Source organism: Suricata suricatta, chromosome 1 (genome assembly GCF_006229205.1).
Source record: "Suricata suricatta isolate VVHF042 chromosome 1, meerkat_22Aug2017_6uvM2_HiC, whole genome shotgun sequence".
NCBI lineage: Eukaryota > Metazoa > Chordata > Mammalia > Carnivora > Herpestidae > Suricata > Suricata suricatta.
Window position 1 is genome coordinate 164,744,737 of NC_043700.1, and position 20,143 is coordinate 164,764,879.

Consider the following 20,143-nt stretch of genomic DNA (forward strand, 5'->3'; position numbering starts at 1 on the left):
AAGAAATTCAACCAGCATCATATTAGTATAAATGTATCATACATATTGAACTTTGGGACATTTATTTATACAGTTAAAAAATAACATTTTAAACTCTTATTAGGAATCACAACTATATTCCTTAGCCTCCAGTTCATTTCAGTATTTTTGTTTTGTTGAGCAATAATCTAGAAACTTCAGATTTCTTATAGATAAACAGTTAAATGGAAGAAGTGTAAAAAAAACATGTTATCAATGTTTTCCTTATCATTTGTGCTTTACAAAGCTTTTCTTGAGAAATCCTTTTTATTCTAAGGTCCTATAGGTCATAAAGTTATTCTCCTTTGCTTTCTTATAAAAGTTCTAAAGTTTTGCTTTAAAAGAATTTTTTTAAATTTATCTTTTTGTTTTTGAGAGAGAGAGTGAGACAGAGTGAGAGCGGGGGAGGAGCAGAGAGAGAGGGAGACCCAGAATCTGAAGCAGGCTCCAGACTCTGAGCTGTCAGCACAGAGCCAGATGCAAGGCTTGAGCCCACAAACTGTGAGATCATGACCTGAGCCAAAGTTGGTCTCTTGACTGACTGAGCCACGCAGGTGCCCCCTAAAGTTTTGCTTTTTAATGCTTGTCTTTAATTACCTTTGATTTTGTTGGGCTTTGGTATCTAACCTTATTTTACTATACATACCACCGTCTTACCATTATTTTTAAGTATTCTCCTTTTCCAGCATCTGTAAACCACCACCTCCATATATCACTCATGCATATAGCCCTATGTGTTTCTAGGCTTTCTCTTATGTTCCATTGGTTTCGTTATCTTTTCCTATGTGAGTACCACTCTGTTTAATAGCCATAGGCTTGTAATTTGTTTTGTCTACTAGGACAGTGGTTGTCAAACCTTGAGGGATATCAAAATCACCCGGGAATCTCGGTAAAAATACTGAGGCATGGGTCTTACTTCAACACTCTGAGGCCTCTGTGTTCTTTATTATCAAATATACACCTGTGTTCAAGAACAACTGTCTACCCACTAACAGCAAACACACACATTTTTTCTTTTTTGGGAAATGATTTAACTATTTTTGCCTTTCTCACTTTTAATTAATTTTCAAAGTCTATTTACCAGTTTTATATGATTTCTGTTGGGATTTTGATGAGGAAAACATTAAATCTGAAGATCATTTTGTAAATACTTGTCTAAAATTGCTTTCTTCTTCCATGTAAATGGGTTTCTGACCCACCCTTCACTAGAAAAGACATAAATTTATAGCCCTTGTTAACCACCATCGTCTACATTTTTCATTGTAGTATACATGTATTGAGGAACAGCAGAAAACCAAAAAATCTTGCCTGGAGAGGAAATGCTCTGTGCAACTCACATCAATGTGTTGGTGGTGAGAACAGTGTTGCTAAAGAAGTTGGGAAGAGATTAAGAGAATTTCATCCCTCAGATTCACCTTTTCCTCAAATGCTAATGAACACTAAAACTTGGGCAACTCAGAAAATATATCACAATTCACTTGCATTAATCCAAAGAATCCAGAGTGAATAATGTGCTTAAGTTGCATCAGGGCAAATGGTCTTACTTCATTGATTTCCAGAAAAAAGTCAATAGGAGCATTGATTGACTTTACTCTGCAAGAAGAAACAAAAATGGTGCTTAAAACTAGGATGATGAGAAACACCATCCTTCCATCCTTACCTGGATGCCTTGCTGCACAGAGAATGGAAAGCACACTGCCTAGATAGGAAGACACGTTTTCTTGAGCTGTACACTCAATTCCACGAAATTTCATGAAGAATGGCATGATGGTCACCATTTGCCTTTAGTTACTCCATCGACATGGAGTTTGGGCATCTTGCAAGCTCTGACCTCTTTCTGAGAACAGATAGTGAACTGGTATAAGAGGCAAAAGAAAACAAATGCAGAGAACACCTATATTTCTTTATTTTTTCTTCTCTTCTGTCTCTGTCTCTCCATCTGTCTCTCTCTCTTTTTTTACATTTGGCATGCTGACTAAGAAGTTGAAAGAAAATGATGTAGTGGTTTAATCTGTTTAAATTCCAGTTCTGTCATTTAATGAATTGTAGGATCAACAGTTGTTAAATCATGTACCTGATTAAAACATGGGATGACAATAATTTCTTTGGAAGGTGTTAAATTGGTAAATACATGTGAAGAGTCCTAACACTGGGTAGTGTTTTTCAACTGTACTTCATGATCATTTAGTATGCAATCAATATAGTATACAGTGACAAGCTTAAAAACATACAAATAGAATGGAAAATATCTGGAAATAGATAACCCCAGAGTGGGTCACATTAATGAAGGTATGTATTGGATAGTGACATTTTCTTGCTTCAGTTTCACACACACACACACACACACACACACACACACACACACACACACACCAAGTTACCATGAAAAGTGTATTTCTTACTATAGGTTGAGGTTAAATAAGTTTGAAAAACACTAGTCCAGGTCAAAGCAGACAGTCAACAAATATTAACATCTTTCTTTTCCTTTTTGTATTAAAGTTTTTTTTTACTGTTTATTTATTTTTGAGAGACAGAGCATGAGTGGAAGAGGGGCTGAGAGAGAGGGAGACACAGAATCTGAAGCAGGCTCCAAGCTCTGAGCTGTCAGCACAGAGCCTGATGCGGGCCTTGAGCTCACTGATGGTGAGATCATGACCTGAGCTGAAGTCGCTGCTCAACTGACTGAGCCACCCCGGCGCCCCTTTATTTTCCTTTCTTTTTGTTACTTTTGGCCAGTCTTGTATACTGGGATTTGGTCATAATAAATAAAACTTATTGTTGGAATTGGTGAAGCTACAATAAAATCCCATTGAAATGTGGCCACTGGGTAGACTCCAAGGTATTGTCACTAATTGTGTCAGAACATGTGTGATGTAAATGGAACCTTAGCAGGTACAATGTACTACATGTCAGGGATTATCAGATACATTTGTAGATAATGAAAACATCAGAGGCATTCCAAATTTCAATGAGACCAACCCAATCAAAGAGCATATTTGTCCCAAATTTAATATTCAAATCATATTAGGATTTACATAAGTCATTTAGCCTCTTTTAAACCTAAAGTTTTCATCTGTCATATGTGTATAATATTATTTTTGGTGAGCATAGAATGTTGGCATGTAATAAACATTCAATAGATGTTACCTGTTGTCTCAGGTAAGGGGCCTAGAGAAACAGACTCTGAGATGAAGGTTATTGTGCAGGAGCTGCTCAGAATCTTGGTCTTAGGAACATCACTACAAACAAATGAGGAAGGCACAACTGGGCAGAGGAGGAAGTCAAAAGTGGGGTTGCTACAGTGGCCTCTGGGAAGATCTGGTGCAGGGATGATCATTCAGATTGTCTGGATTGAGGTGAGGCAATCAGACCATTTTTGCCCTTGTATAAAACAGAGGTAAGTATAGATAAGGTAAATCCTTTTGTGGAAAGAAAACCCATAATTCCCAGCATCTGCAGAAGGGGGCATGTTTCAGTGCTGTGGGATCAGGTAGCACACGATAGTGTCCCCCTCCCCAACCTCATCCATGTAGCCCTTGGATTCACTTCACATGATGTATGTATCCCATCTGGGATGAATGCCTCCAGGATTCATCCTGGAGTCTTCCCGTACTGTCTTAAGACCAGAACCATACTCCTCATCTCATTCCTCTACCACATGTCCAGAGCCCTCTCATCCTTGGCCTGCACCGCTCCTGGTCTAGGTGGCATACTTGGTGAGCATCCCAGCCATTTATTCCATGCTCATCTCAGGCTAAGGCTGTTGTCTTTTTCTGTTAGCCATCAAAATGGGGCAGGAGAGTGCCAGGAACACCCTTGTGGCCATCAGGGTGCTAAATCTGTTTTTCCCTTCCTCTTGTGTGTTACAGCTTTCTCCAGATGATCACGATCCCAGCTCTGCTGAAATGGAGACTCCTTTCTTTGTCCATTGGTCTTTTGGCATGAACACCTTGAAATGACTTGGCAGAAGCTATAGCTTAAAATTTAATGGGACCTTTGCTCTGTGCCTTCTAGAAACCAGGACATTTAGGCTCATGCAGCACAAAGGTGTCAAAATAAGAAGCACAAAACTCTCTGGGAACCAGATGCTTCAGGTGTACAGAGAGAGACTAACATTGTAGGACAGGAAGCACACATTCCTTAAATGGGTCTTTGAAAGCAATGATGAATTGCTTTCATCCTCTGGTTTCCACATACGTATATTCTACTGATGAGGAAAACAGCACCAGCACCCATAATGGTCATCAATATCATGTATATGAGGTGTCTTGGAGTGTATATAAGGGCTTCTTGTCTTTGCAAGGTATCATCCCGAGCCAGTGCTCCAGCAGTGCTTTCACATGGCCATATCACTGCTTGTTGCACCCCTGCTGCTAATTATGTGCTAGGACCAGTATGTCCCATTATGTGCCCACAGCATTACCTGCTTCACCATAAAATGGGCTCCTTGGAGATATTGTAAGGGGTTCCATATCAGTGAATCAAATACTTGGTAAATCCTTGGATAATAACAGTGTTAGCTAAGGCCATGTGAGCTGCCAGTAGTGCCAGCCGCCTCACTGGAGGGTTTGTCCAAGAATGAAGCCAGCACAGAGGAGAACAAAATAGAGAAATGGAGAAATACTCTTTTGTTTTAAGTTGATTTATTTATTTTGAGAAAGAGGAAGTGTGAGTGGGAGAGGAGCAGAGAGAAAGAGAGAGAAGAGAAAGTGAATCCCAAGCCAACTATCAGCCAAGAGCCCCATGTGGGGCTCAAACTCAGAAACCATGAGATCATGACCTGAACTAAAGTCAGATGCTTAACCAACTGAGCCACCCAGGTGCCTTGAGACATGGAGAAACACTTCTGATGACACTGTTTGAGCACTTGGTTGTTTTTAGTATCTGGAATAAGATCTCCCCTGAATTTGCAGCTAAATGATGTGATAAATTACTATTACTATTATTATTATTGTTGTTGTTGTTATTTGAGTTGGGCGTCTGTCACTTGTATCCAAAAGAGTTCTGAGGAAGCCACCAATATCCCTTTCATAGATGCTTACACATTTATTTCTTTACAAAATTGATATTGTAAATCAGGCCTTATTCTGCCTTTAGTGTCATTTCATAACTTTAGGCTAACTCTGTGATTTGATCCAATCTTGTGATGGTTTTAGAGTTGAAATCTCAGAAACAGATATTTTCAAGTTCTTGTGAGTCTCATGATAATTCCCAATGCTAATGTCCAGTGCCATGGCCTGTGGGACAGGAAGCAGGGTTGTGGAGAGCCCAACAAACACTACCATTTATTGAACACTTATTCTGTGCCAACACTGCTGCATCTGCCCCTGTAGTTAGCAAAGTTCATTCTCTGTGGGACTGGCATTAGTTTTCTCATTGGGACACTGAGGAAACAGGATAAGAGAAGTTAGGAAGTTTGCTTTAGGTCAGTCAGTGAATAAGTAGAAAAATCACAGACTTAAAACACTGACAACTGCATTGGCAACAGGGGTCCAAGGACATGAGAAATCAGTGTAGGCAGCAGGCATCAGAGAAGCTTTCTGAAGAAGTGCAGACAAACCTCTTTTCTCCTTTTTACTATTTCATAGTCTGTAGAGAAACCATGATCTGGTGTCTGGAAGGCATCCATACTTCGGATTACTTGAGCAATTATAGACATGTGTGGAAATTTATTTTTGATCTGTTTCTCAACATATTCATACAGGGACATAATTTTTATGTGAAAGAGATTATTTCATACTTGATTTTAAAATATTTTCCTGACTTACCCTCCTGTAATGGTTATTATAATCATAATAACCCACCTACACCGCCTCAGACCTTTCCAGCCTGGTCTCTTTCTGTCTCTGACTGGCGGCGAGAGGAGGGTGTCCCTTGGCTCAGAGTCTCTGCCCTCAAGCTCATGTGAGCCCGGCTGTCGACAGTCACGTCAGACCCCTTGTGTGGGTCTTGAGAGTCTGAGGTATTTTCTTCAATGCAACTCCCTTCAAGTAGTCCCTGAAAATCACAGACTGTTTCATTTCATATTTAATTCCCCACTTGCCAGTTTCTAATTGTATGTGCAAGGTTATTTTTAAAAATTTTTCTGAGCCCTTGATTGAAAGTATTTAGAGAACTTTCTAGGGACCATGTAAGCTCAGGGCAAATAAACTGAGGAAACCTTGCATTCTAAGTTCTGCATTCATATCCAGTCTAGGTCAAGAATGAGTGACAGCAACAACTTTAGCACCCCTGGGGAGAGGGACTAATTCCATTTCTGGACCTAGTCAATTTGGTTTGGTCTTTTGAGACTTTCCGGAAGAAGTCTCAGAGAGCCATTAAGCTTTGCTTGGGAGGTGCCTTGGCCTTGTGGAATGAGACCATGTTTTAGAGTCAGAGTCATTTAGGGTTTTGTCCTGGCTCTGACTCATGCCATGTGACCTGAGAGAGAACAGCTTCGCCTCTGTTTGACTTGATTTCCTCATCTATAAAATTGGGATAATAGTATAAAGCCTGCAGGGATTACAGTGAGGAACTGTATACACACACACACACACACACACACACACACACACACACACACAAACCCTTCACAACATGCCAAGCACATTGTAATATTTGCACATTGTAATATTTGCATTTTGCAAATATTACATACTTTAATACTCTATAACTCATAAAGGGGGAAATAGTACTACTATCCCCATTTTACATATAAAAAACTGAGGTTCAGGGTAGTTAAGGAACTAAGCCAATGTCACACAGTTAATAATAAGTGGTAGAACGGAGTTACAAGTTTAAGCAGTCTGGTTTCAGAGTCCCTTCTTAACTGTCACTATGCTGCCTCAAATGGTAGCTATTTTTACAATCTATTTTTAAGATATTTAATAAAATGACTATATGTTACAAGATGTGTGTGTGTGTGCATGTTTCTTCTGTAGGAGGTTGTATTACAGTCACTTTCAAATGGGAAATCAACTGAGCTTGCCTTATTTTTAGGGCTTTTATGAAAATAAAATAGAGCCACCACATTTAAAATAGGTTACTTAGTATTATTTGAAAAGTTCTACATTTCTTCAGACTGCTGCATAAATTCAGTATATTTGTTCTTGAAATTGAGAACGACCAAATACATTAAGGAGTAAATTGAAGAAGGTCTTCTCTACCTAGTACCCTGCACTTATAGTGACATTCTGAAGACACACAGCACCTCAGCACAAAGTTTTTTCTGAGATTCACTCATACAAATATTCCTCACAAAATAAACATCACAATAATAGGTAATCATTGACTTTCTACAATGAGTTAATAATCTCCAAAACCAGCATTTCTTTTTTTTTAAGAAGTTTATTGTCAAATTAGTTTCTATACAACACCCAGTGCTCCTCCCCACAAGCGCCCTCCTCCATCACCATCACCTCTTTTCCCTCCTCCCCCTTCCCCTTCAACTCTCAGTTCGTTTTCAGTATTCAATAGTCTCTCAAGTTTTGCGTCCTTCTCTCTCCCCAACTCTCTTTCCCTCTTCCCCTCCCCCTGGCCCTCCATTAGGTTTTTCTCCTGTTCTCCTGTTAGACCTATGAGTGCAAACATATGGTATCTGTCCTTCTCTGCCTGACTTACTTCGCTTAGCATGACACCCTCGAGGTCCATCCACTTTCCTACAAATGGCCAGATTTCATTCTTTCTCATTGCCATGTAGTACTCCATTGTGTATATACACCACATCTTCTTGATCCACTCATCAGGTGATGGACATTTAGGCTCTTTCCATGTTTTGGCTATTGTAGAAAGTGCTGCAAAAGCAGCATTTCTAAGTATGGGAAATCCTAGATCAAAGTTAAATATTTTTAAACCTGAGGACCTGGCTGAATCTTTGATACAGTAATGTACTTGTGAGTCTCTCCAAGAGATAGGACATGTTGTGGTTTTTGATGGTTGGCTATGGAATATATGGTGGCTTGGTAATGTGTCAATTTGGCTAGGCTGAACTACATTTCCCAGAATTCCTTTCTCTCTATGTTTCCAGTTAGGGGAGGCTACAAGTTACAAGGTAGAAATGGAGCACAGGGGTTTGTAGCTGTTGCTTGGTTGCTTTTCTGCTGACTCACCTTACTGATGTGAGGCGGCTGCTGTACCTGAAACTTCTCTACCTTTCCATGAATCCTCTCTCAGCTTCTCCAACACTGAAGCCAGGCATATGTTTAACTCCCACATGAAGAGCACCAGCTTCTCCTTCAGGATGCCCATGCCATTGTGGTAAGAGCTAGTGAGAACTGGGTTCTAGCTGTGCTCTTGGATTTTAGCTTATCTTTATTCTTTCCCACTTTTCATCAATCTTTTCTTTTTCATTGGAGTTCAAGCCTCAACAACAGACAGAAAGACAATGACTTTACAGAGATTTCCTTAAAATTTCCCAAATTACATAATATAAAATCCCTTGTATATTTATAGTATATGATATTTTTAAAAGGAAAAACAAAAGGAAGTCAACCTTGAAAATTCCTTGAGCAGACACAACCAGTTTTTTCATACAAACAAAGCTTAATTTAGCTTATTTTGGAAGACTAACTCAACCAGAGTCATTTCTTGGTTATGCCTCTGGAAATTGTAAAGAAAATTTGAACTATTTTCCAAGGTTGATATGAAATAACCACTGACAGATTCCATATAACTTAAGAAAATTTAATATTATAACCAATCACTGTGAAGAAAAACCAATAACTACTTTCTCACTATATAAGCTACTTTATAATAATATACCCTTGAGCCTCACTTTATGTTTTGGTTTGAATGTTCCCAAATTACAAAGTGCCTTTTTGGTGTGTGTATAATAAACTGTTACTAATTGCTACTTTACTTTCTCTATCTCTTAATTTTTGATGATATATATGTGATACTATATATGCTATATATCATGGATACTTTACGACATATAACATAAAATATATATCATTTCTTGGTTTTGCTTCTCTAATTGGGGCTGGAATAGATACATAACCCTTGAGTCCTGGCACAGTTAATTACATCTTCAGAAACTATTCTGCAGAACACTAATTAGGAAATTCTAATGTAGTTGGGTCATTTTTTGGATGTGATTTTCCCAGTCGTTGAGTAAAAACAGGTATAGAGCAAATTAATACATAGCTCTAATTTGCCACTTCACCAAAGGTTGTGGTAAGAAATAACAGGGTTCTGCTGTAGATTGAATTATAATCCCCCAAAGTTGTATTCTAATTTTAACTCCTGGTACCTGTGAATGTGACCTTGGATCTAGGGTCTTTGCACATGTAATTAAGATGAAATTTAAGATCAGGTCATAATCGATTAGGATTGACCCTAAATCACTAGCATCTTCATTGGAAGAGACAGAGATACAGACCAACACAAAGAGGGAAGATGGACATGTAATAGGGAGGCTGAGACTGGAGTTATGTTACCACTACCAACAAACTAAAAATTGCCAGCAATGATAAAAAGCTAAAAGAGGCAAGGAAGCATTCTTCCTGGAGCCTTCACAGGGAGGATGGCCCTGTTGGCACCTTGGTTTCAGATTTCTACCCCCCTGGAATGGTGAGATAGTAGATTTCATGCCAGTTCTTACTGTTGTTTTAAACTGCCCAGGTTGTGGTAGTTTGTTAGAGCAGCCTTAGGAAACTAATACAGGTTCCAAATTAATTCCTGACGACTGTCCTAGTGGCCATAGGTCCAAACTCCCACTTTTCATAAAATCCATTGCAGAAAACACTAAAGGGGATCGTGGTGGCTATTCAGACAGTCTCAGTAATTGTGTTCCTGTCAAGAAGTGTTTTGAGTTCAATCCTAGATGGACCATATTGGATTATTTCATACCACTCTCAGGCCACAAGTGTCCATGTCCCTCATACAAGATCTCTGGGTTGTAAAAGTCCAGGATTCTCGTGGTGAGCAGAAGCCAGGGAAACATCTCCAGTGCCCTGACCAGTTATCTCCAAAGGATTGCGCCCTGGGTAGGAGGTGGATTCTGGGCAATTAGTCTTCCTTGGATGTGAGGAAGCATGACAACTTAGAACTAAGTCAGTCTTGCCACAACTTTCAGGTACTCTCAAAAGAAGGTCCTTCCTCACCCTCCCAGTCTATATCTTAGTCCTACTGGCCTTGAGATTATTCTGTGTCTTCCTCTCTGATCTGAGAGCTACTCCTTCTTTTGCCCTTCTTTCTCAGTCAGGGTCATTAATCTAATGTCTGCTAGATCAAAACTCACTCTGTAGATGTGTTTCTCAGTTCTGATTCAAGATGATTTTGTTTTTGCTTCAGTTTCAATAGTGGTTACAAGTTCAAGGCAGAGGTGGAGGTGGAGAGATAGTGCAGGAAGTGAAGAGAGACTTTTGGATAGAACTATAGTTAAGACTTAGAAGTATTATCCCATTACATGGACCGACTTCTCTCCTTCCTTCCTTCCTTTCTTCCTTCCTTCCTTCCTTCCTTCATTCCACCTCTCTCTCTCTATCCCTTCCTTCCTTACTGTATCAATCATCCACATATTGATGACATAAGATGACATAATGTGAGCTCCTTAGCTACCACTAGACCATAGTGATGTTCCATGATTCCTCCTTTCTTGAGGCTTTCAATCTACTCAGAAAGTGTCAATTACTTACTATGAGGACAGCTCTACTTCCAGGGGTTCAGTGTTGGTGAAGAGCAGAGCATGCCAAACAGAAGAAATAGCATGGGCAAAACCCCTAAGGTAGAAGAGCATCTCTTCATCAAAGTAGATTTAGAGAACTGTGGGTAGTTGAGGCATGTTATAGGAATGTTGAGAGTTGAGACCAGAAAGGAGGATAAGATCCTTGAAAGGACTTAAATGGCATACTAAGGAATTTGGAATTTAGTATCTTTACCATTAGGGTGGCATAGACATTTCCAAAGTTCCTGAACAAGGAAGTAAATGATCATCGCACTCTAGAGACCCTGTATATAACATGTACTCCGGCCAGACTATAATGCCACAGAGTCAGAGAACATGAGCTTAGCATAGTGCTTGGTGCAGATACAATGCTCCCCAGTTATGTGTTGAGTGAATGAATGAGGCGTAGAAAAGTAATCACATGTGGCCAAAGCCTGACATATGAATCGTGATTCTGGGAGATTTATAAAGGCTAATAGAAAACAAACCAGAGGAGCTCTCTGCTCTGTTGTTGCCGTCATCTTTCTCATGTTTTACTCTAAATCTCTCCTGCTCTGATGTGGCCCAGAGCCCCTTGTCTTTTGTGGCAACGTAGGTAACCAAATAGCACCTTTTCTTGGAGCATAAACGTTGGTGTGCTTGATGATCATCACTGAATTGTCCTCAGTATCTCCAGAAGAAACAATTTCTATTTTTTAAAATTAAAATTTTCACAAATCCTTTTCCCAACTATTTAATCATCTTTGCAGCTGACCTGATTTTCTGTCACTTCCCCTCTGTTGGCTGCCAATATCTTGCCTGGAAGAGACACAGCTTGAGCTACATGGTCTCCAAGGGAGCAAATTCTGGCCAAATCCTTTGGGTTGTTAAGGAAAGGCTAGAAAATGGTCCATGTCTAATATTCAGATGATGTTAGGGTTCCAGTCAATAAATTAATGAGAAATTACTGAAGTACTATCTTGCTGACTTAAAAGGAATTAGAATTCAATAAAATACATGAAGCTAAAATTATAATAAACCATTTTTTGAGGCTGTTGAGAAACCAAAGTACATTGGCTATCAAGTAGGAGGGAAAACAAAAGATGTTGAGGGCTTACTTTGTATGAGAACTTTGCATACTTTATTTCTTTTAATTCTTAAAAGAACTAAGAAGTAGGCCTCTCTCCCTGTGTAAGGAGTGAGAAGATGAACGTTGGGGATTTTAATTAACTTGCCCAGAGTCTCCCAGGGACTGACCAAGTATAGACTTAACCCACATCTGGATCCATGGTACCATTACTGTGAGACTTGTGATGGTGAATGAGTTGTTTAACCTCTCTGAGCCTCAGTTTTCCTAGTGGGAATAATGATGATACCTACCTACCTGTCAGTCATGTGAGGATTAAATAAAGCAATGCATGTAAAATACTTAATGTCTTTCTGGTACAAAGTAAATATTCAACTAATATTAGCTATTTTCATACTAATGAGAAGTTAGTCATTTACAGAATAAAAAGATTGAGTCATTCTCTCTACTAGAAATAGTTTACGTCTTCATGCCTATGGAGATAGGGGCTGGGGAGGAAATACCTGTTCCTGGAAAGGTGAGTAATATAGGAGTCTTTTTCATCTGTAGTACTTGTCTCAAATGCTCTTTTTTATTTTTCTTTTGCCAGTAATGTAAATTTATTTTTGGAGTGCCAATGGATTCTTTGTAAAGGAATTCCTTGATCATTGATAATCACTAAATGGATCTCTGGTTGATGAGTTATTCATTTTTTTATGGGTCTTGTAAGGGCTCCTTGGAAAATTTCTTTTTAAGAGAAATGATAATGGAAGAAGCAACACTCAGAAAGTTTAGAACAACTTCCTTTTTCCCTTCATGTGCCCAGGTCAGAGATGCCCACACCTCAGAGAGAGCCCTCCTCTGCAGTAGAGGTATAAGGACATGAGCCAGGTAGGTCACCATTCCTCCCCTCCGACGTCAGGGCTGCAGCCAGACTTCTGGGTGCAGGATCTGTGGAAAACCACCAGTGCATCTTGGCTTCCCTGGGGATTAAGTCCACGTGCGTACATGACTCTTTAAATGTCCTTGTTCTGGTCCCTGTTTATCTTTACAGGTTCCTCCGCAGCCACCCCCACCTCCTTTGTCCTCTTCATTCATACAATTCATTTTTTGGAGCCTTATTTTCTCTCCACTCTGGACTTTTCTAAAGCTGTTTCTTCATTTTGCATGTTTTCTTCTGCTCTCTTTACTTTCATATTTCCCTTAGATCTTACCTGGATGTTCTTTTCTATGGGAAGTCTTCATTAGGTATCAGTTGCCCTCCTGTATGTTTCTATAACCTAACAATTATTGCTATTACACATTTAGCAAAATATAACATTATTTGATTTTGTATTTATCTCCTCTACTAGATCAAAAGCACCCTGACTCAGGCAACTTACCTTTCGTATTCACTTTCTATCCCCCAGGACCCCATCCCAGGCACAAGGAAGAGACTCATTGAATATTTACTCAGGGAATACACAACTGGTCTTTTAAAATCTGCCAGGACACTTCCAATGATGGGACACTTATTACCTCCTGAAGCTGTTGGGTCCATTTTTTGGAAGCTCTGCCTGTTTGAAAGCTTTTCTTGATAAATGAATTGAAATTAGTGGTCCTATAACTTTCCAGGAGAGCTGGGAAGTTTCCACAGTCTTGGAGACTGAGACAAAATCTCATTCCTATCCTCATCTTATGGTCTTGGAGAGGCTCTCTAGTTAAGATTCAAAATGAGGATGGCCTTTTAAAAGAAGGGCTACTGGATAGAGATAGAAAGGCAAATGTTGTAAAAGTCTAATCACTCATCTGGAATAGAAAAAATTGTTATTTTCTTATTATGCAAACAAGAGAGGTCAAAAGAGTGCCTCTAAGCAACAGGGATGGAGTGGCCTTCCAGAGACAGATGGTATGTGGCTGCAACAATAGACTTAGGAATTTACTAAGAAAGCTTTGAATTATTCTAAGATGTTCTGATTCATGATCGAGGCTCTTTGAATGAAGGAGGTAGTACCCTTTGCTTTAAAAATGGAAGGAGTACGGGGTGCCTGGGTGGCTCTGTCAGTTAAGCATCCAACTTGATTTCAGCCCAGGTCATGATTTCGCAGTTTGTGAGGTCAAGCCCCATGTTGGGTACGGTGTTGACAGCATGGAACCTGGTTGGGATTCTCTCTTTGTCTCTCTCTCTGTCTCTTTCTCTTTCTTTCTCTCTCAAAATAAATAAATAAACATTTAAGAAAATGGAAACAGTATCCTGAGAGGGTTAGCTTCTGTTCTATTCCAGGTGGTTGTGACTTACAGTCCATTGAATCTACTTTCTTCACCCCAGCCTCCAGAGGGAGATTTAATTATCCTCATTTTATAGGAGAGAAACAAATTTTATGAAGTAATTGGTCCAAGGTGACACAGTTAATAATCACAAGGCTGAGACCCCTTATCTCAGTGTTTTCCCACCACTTAATGGAGTTTTGTATTTTTACAATATACAAAACATACTGTCATTTATATAAACACAGTATTTCAAAAGATGAGTCTGCCCTGCCCCACTTTTAAAAGTTGCATTTTGTCTTTTAAATCCTCTTTACTTGAGAGGTCGTGGAAAATGACATCTAAATGCTAAGTCATATAAAACAAAAGAATCTAAAATAGTGCCATTTTCTTCATACTTGCTACATATTTTAACATTTTAAAACAGTAATTAAAGCACACACGCAATTTCTCACCTTCAGTCAGAAGAGTATTCAAATTGCCTCAGATAAGTACGTGGTTGTGATATGTCCCTGGAGAGTATTTCCACATCAGGGATAAACGTATAGGTATAATGAAACAACTAGTTGAAGATTCATCACTAGGGTGGCTCTATATCAGAAATAGTGATCATTTTCTCCAAAATAAGCGAGGTGAATAAACATCCACTGTTTGCCATCAGTTGTTCATCCTTTCTCTTCCAAGCCCTGAGACACTGAAGCAGCTTCACTGGGTGGGTAATTTGTCAAGAGTGCAAGTGTGACAGCTCTCCCTCAAGTCCAACCCAACAACGCCAGGGATACTTGATAAGTCTGAGGGCCACCAGAAAGCCCTGACTGGCTTGTAGTGCTGCGACCTTCCTTGGAGTTATGTGATCAGAGTCTATCTTTGGCATTAAGATGATAATTTTTACAGGGGCACTTGGGTAGCTCAGTGGTTAAGCATCCCATTCGATTTCAGCTCAGGTCATGATCTCGTGGTTCATGAGTTTGAGCTCTGCATTGGACTCTGTGCTGACAGCACAGAGCCTGCTTGGGATTGTCTCTCTCTCAAAGTAAATAAATAAACATTTTTAAAAAAGGTTTCTTTAAAAAAATTTCTTAATTTTTACAAAAATATTTAGGTTTTACAGAGGGAGCAAGAGTTAGGGAGAGGGGCAAAGGGAGAGAGAGAGAATCTGACGCAGGGCTCAATTCCAAGACCTGAGCTGAAACCAAGAGTTGGACGCTCAACCCAGGCGCCCCTCCAAAATTTGGTTTTTAGGAGAACTGATGAAGTTGAATGTTTAGGCTCATCCTGGGCACACTGTCACATTGGCAGTTCTTTTATTTTGCAGCGTCTTTCCAACTTCCTGAGCCCCTTCTTCTCTGGTAACCTGCCCAACTTCCTGTAGCACCAAATTCAGCAGCCATTCTTTTCCCCCATGTTTGCTACCTGGACTTGAATTTATCTGAATCTTTCTTGTTTTACCCCCATCCTGCCTCAGCCCCATTCATTCAGGGCCTTTCCAGATGGATTGGGCTAACTTCTGATAAATTCAGAAAAGATAATGGCTTAATGTGTCAGACGTTTATGAGGACTTGCATTTCAAGGGACTAATCCTAAACATGAGAGAAATCTTGAGAATTTCAAGCATAGTATGTAAAAGGACAAAAAAATGTTGATATTATATACCAGACTGTGCAATAGAAATATAATTTGAGCCACAAATATAACCTGCAAATGTAGTTTAAAAATTTTTGGCAGTTACTTGAGAAAGGAAAGAGGAACAGGTGAAGTTAACTGTAAGAAGCATATATTTAACCCAATATATATTCAAAATATTATCCTTAAAAATAATCTATATAAAATTAATTAATTATTATTATTACTTTGGTTTTGTTCTAAGATTTTGAAATCTGATGTGTATTTTACATTCACCTCTCAGGTTGGGCTAACCATCTTTCAAGTGCTCAGTAGCCACTTGGCTTGTAGCTACCATATAGGACAGCATGGTTATATGCATAAATGAAGAGCACATTTTCTGTGGGTCTCTGTGGAGAAGAGGCATAGTAGGGGGGGTGATGTGTGTGTGTGTGTGTGTGTGTGTGTGTGTGAGAGAGAGAGAGAGAGAGAGAGAGACAGACAGACAGACAGACAGACAGACAGACTTTATTGAGAATATAATGAGGTGATAGTAGTGGCAACAACAAAAGAGAGAAAAGTGTGTGTGTGTTTAATTTCCAATTGAATGTAAGAGGCAGTGTGGTATAATGGAAAGAGTGTGTGTGTTTTAGATTACAACTGAAACTCTGCCTGTGTTATTGGACACATTACATAAGCTCTCTGAGCCCCAGATTACTTATTTGCAAAAGAGATACAGTAATAAACACTTTAGAGGATTGCTGAAATTAGCATTTAATGATAAATATACAGAAAAGCCTGAGTGGAGAACTCTCAATGAATGCAAATCTGCCTGTCCATGCTCCCCTCCCACCCCCACCCCCACTCTGCCTCAGAAACCTTTACATTTTTCCTACTTTTCTCCACACCACCTACCCAACCAACTCCTCCTCAAATGCTAAATTCTCAACTTCTCTATGAAACTTTGAAGAAAAATACTTCTGCAGTTCTTACTAAACATCCTAAAGAAAAATTGGCAAGATCATTGAGGTTGGCTATCAAGACACAGTTCAGCCACATATTTACCAAATTAATTCCATTTCCATGGCTAACATTTTGTTATCTGTGAAATGCTTTTATCCCTCCTCCTTGTCTATCTAAATTCTATTCTCTGTATTGCTAAGCTCATATTCCAACTTGTGTCTGAAACATTGTTAGATGACCTGAGTCTAAAATGACCTTCCTCTTGCTACAATCATATCACTTCTACCCCAGTTTCTATCAAGCTAGATTCTATGAATAAAATTTGGTTCCTATGGCTAATTAATAAGTTTTCTTAAAATAAGGTTCTACGGAAAGAAAAAAATAAGCTAATGAAATTCTGAGTTAAAGAAGTTGAATTTTTTTATTTTCCAGTTCTCCTGAGGGTAATAACGTATATTGTGAAACTACAAAGGGGGAGGGGGACAATGATTTGCAGCATTTCCCAAATTTGTCAATCAAAGTAAAACGTTCATATTTTTTTCTTTTGACTACTTCATAAACTAGCATTTAAAGGAACTCATTTTGGGATACACTAATATATATTATGAACCATGGAAATTTAATGTGCATCCTCCACATCTCAAAGAACCATACTATTTGTTTATGCCTGAACTTTCCAATAGCAGTATCTTGATGCACATTGGGAGTTAGGGCTTAGAAAATTTTCACAAGTTCCTTCCTTCCTTTTTCTTTCTTCTTTCCTTTCTTTCTCTCTTTCTGTCTTTCTTCTTTCTTTGTTTTTCTTTCTTTCTTTTGGAATTCTTTAATTTGACCTTAACAATACTATTCTGAGCTGGAAATATTTGAGAAGACCAATATTCAACCAATACTGATTGAGGAATATGTAAGAGGTACCGCACTAGGCTCTCAAATACAGTGGTAACCAAGAGAGACTTCACAGCGGCAGGCAGACATTTAACAAAATTTTCACAAAATCCATAAGTATTTTGAAGAAGAGTAGTAATTGCTAATACTTATACAACCCTAAATCCAGCTCATTTTCTAAATACTTAAGTAATTCTCAAAATCTCCATTTTTCAGATAAAAATTGAGACACAGAGACACAGCGACTTGCCCAAGGTCATATAGAGCTAAGATTAAAACTGAGGCAATCTGGTTCTAGAGCTTGCCCTGTGCTGTATTACCTCCATCTATATAAGTAAGAAGGTATAGCAAGATATGTGGCTGGAGATCTTGGCTAGTATGCATTTTCATGGAAAGAGCTAATGTTTAAACTGCATATTCCAGGGGTGCCTGGGTGGCTCAGGTTATGACCTCATGGTTCATGAGTTCAAGACTTGCATCAGGCTCTGTGCTGACAGCTTCAGATTCTCTCTGTCTCTCTGTCTCTCTGTCTCTCTCTCTTTCTCTCTCTCTCTCTCTCTCTCTCTCTACCTCTCCCCCATTCATGCTCTGTGTCCCTCTCTCTTAAAAATAAATAAACAAAAATTTTTTTCAATGAACTGAATATTCAATAATGAATAGGATTTGACTAGCAACATGGGTGGGAAAAAGCATTTTAAGCAAGGTAAAAAGCATGTGTGAAGGTGTTGAGTAAGGAACAAGTTTGGCACATACAAGAAACTATAAAAAGGCCAAAGTGACTTGACTCTGGTGACCTAGGATGGAGAGCAGTTCATGCTCCATCCTTGTTATGTAGCAAAAATATAATCTTTAGGAGATGGGTGGTGCTGGTGGTTGCACAACAATGTGTACTTAATCACATACAAGTGTATACTTAAAAATAGTTAAAATGGTAAATTTCATGTTGTGTGTATTTTACCACAATCAAAACACAACTGAACAAAAAAAGAAAATAGAGGAAGGAAGTATGATAAAATTACAATTATTAAGGCTAAGTGATGGATATGTAGGAATTTATTATAGTATTTTCCCTACCTTGAAGTGTATTTGAATTTTTTTATAATACAGTTAAAATAAATGTAATAAGTATTCTTTTCAACTTAAAAACAATGAATAGTGATTGAAAGATTTTAAGAAGGAGAGCTCTAAGGTTCTTAAGATGATCATTGGATGCTGTGTGGAGAATTAAAAGGATAGTTCAGATGGTTAGGTAAAGGAATATTATTTTGTCTATTATGGCTTCAGCAACCATGAGTAAAAATGGATACATTTAAAAATATTTAGGATGCAGAATCATCAGACTTGGTGATTGAATATTGTGCATTTCTGGCATGCGCTATGTCATAAGAGGAAGAAAATGAGGAGGGTAGAATGTTATGGAAGTCAAAGAGAAAGATGGTATTTGGATGCTGAGAGGAGCTCAAGTAAAATGATTATTGAAATTAAAATACAGGGGCACGTGGGTGGCTCAGTTGGTTGAGCATCTGACTTTGGCTCAGGTCATGATCTTGCAGTCTGTGAGTTCGAGCCCTGCATTGGGCTCTGTGCTGACAGCTTAGAGCCTGGAACCTGCTTCAGATTCTGTGTCTCCTCTCTCTCTACTCCTCTCCTGCTCATGGTCTACCTCTTTCTCCCTCAAAAATAAATAAACATCAAAAAAAAGAAATTAGGAATATAGGAATTATTGTGGAAGGAATAGGAGTCATTTGTTGTAGGTCAATGTTATAGACTAAATTCTTGTGTTCTCCCCAGATACCTATGTTGAAATCCCAACCCCAATGTGATGGCCTCAGGAGGTAGGGCCTTTTGGAGGAAATAAGGTTTAGATGAGGTCATGAGGGTGCAAATGGGTTTGTTGATATGAGGCTGGGAGATTAAGGGAATTTCTATCCAGTGGCTTCATTTTTCCTGTGAAAATATAATTAGAATAATAGTAAAACTTTTACTGATGGTTTATTGACAGCAGGTACTATGTAAAAAGTTTACATGTACTGACTCACCACTTATAATAATCTTATGAGGTAAGAACTATTATTATCTCTATTTTATTAATACAAAACTAAGGCACAGACCTATTAAGAAATATATGCCTAAAGTTACATTAATTTAAAAAATTGATTTATTTACTCAAGTATGATTAACATATAAAATTAAGCTATTGAGACTACACTAAGATGAAAAGCTTTTGTACAGCAAAGGAAACCATCAGCAAAACAAGACAACCTACTGAATGGGAGAAGGTATTTGTGAATGAGGTATTTGGTAAGGAGTTAATATCTAAAGTTGCATTTAGATAAATTGCTGGAAGCTGAATAAAAACCAAGACAGTTTGCTTTTAGACAGCTAGACGAACTACCAGCCATGTTTCGTTAAGGCCATCCAGTGATGGTGAAAGGGACGTAGCAGGTCTTGGTCATCTGAGGAGTGTGCAGGGCAAAAAGAATCTGCAGAAACTGATTGGAATGCATTGATTGGAATAATGTGATAAGATCATAAAGGATCTTGAGAGCTAGATTGAGACTGGAAGTTATCACACTGAAAGTGCCATCAATCAACTTGATGATGTGATTTGTTCCAGAATATCTCAGCTCTTTGAATGCAGGCACTGAGAAGATAGACTGTTGGGTTTACTAAGGTTAGGACTTACTGGGTGTGGCACAGGGACAAAAGGACAATGGAGAGTGAGGGTGGCTGCAATA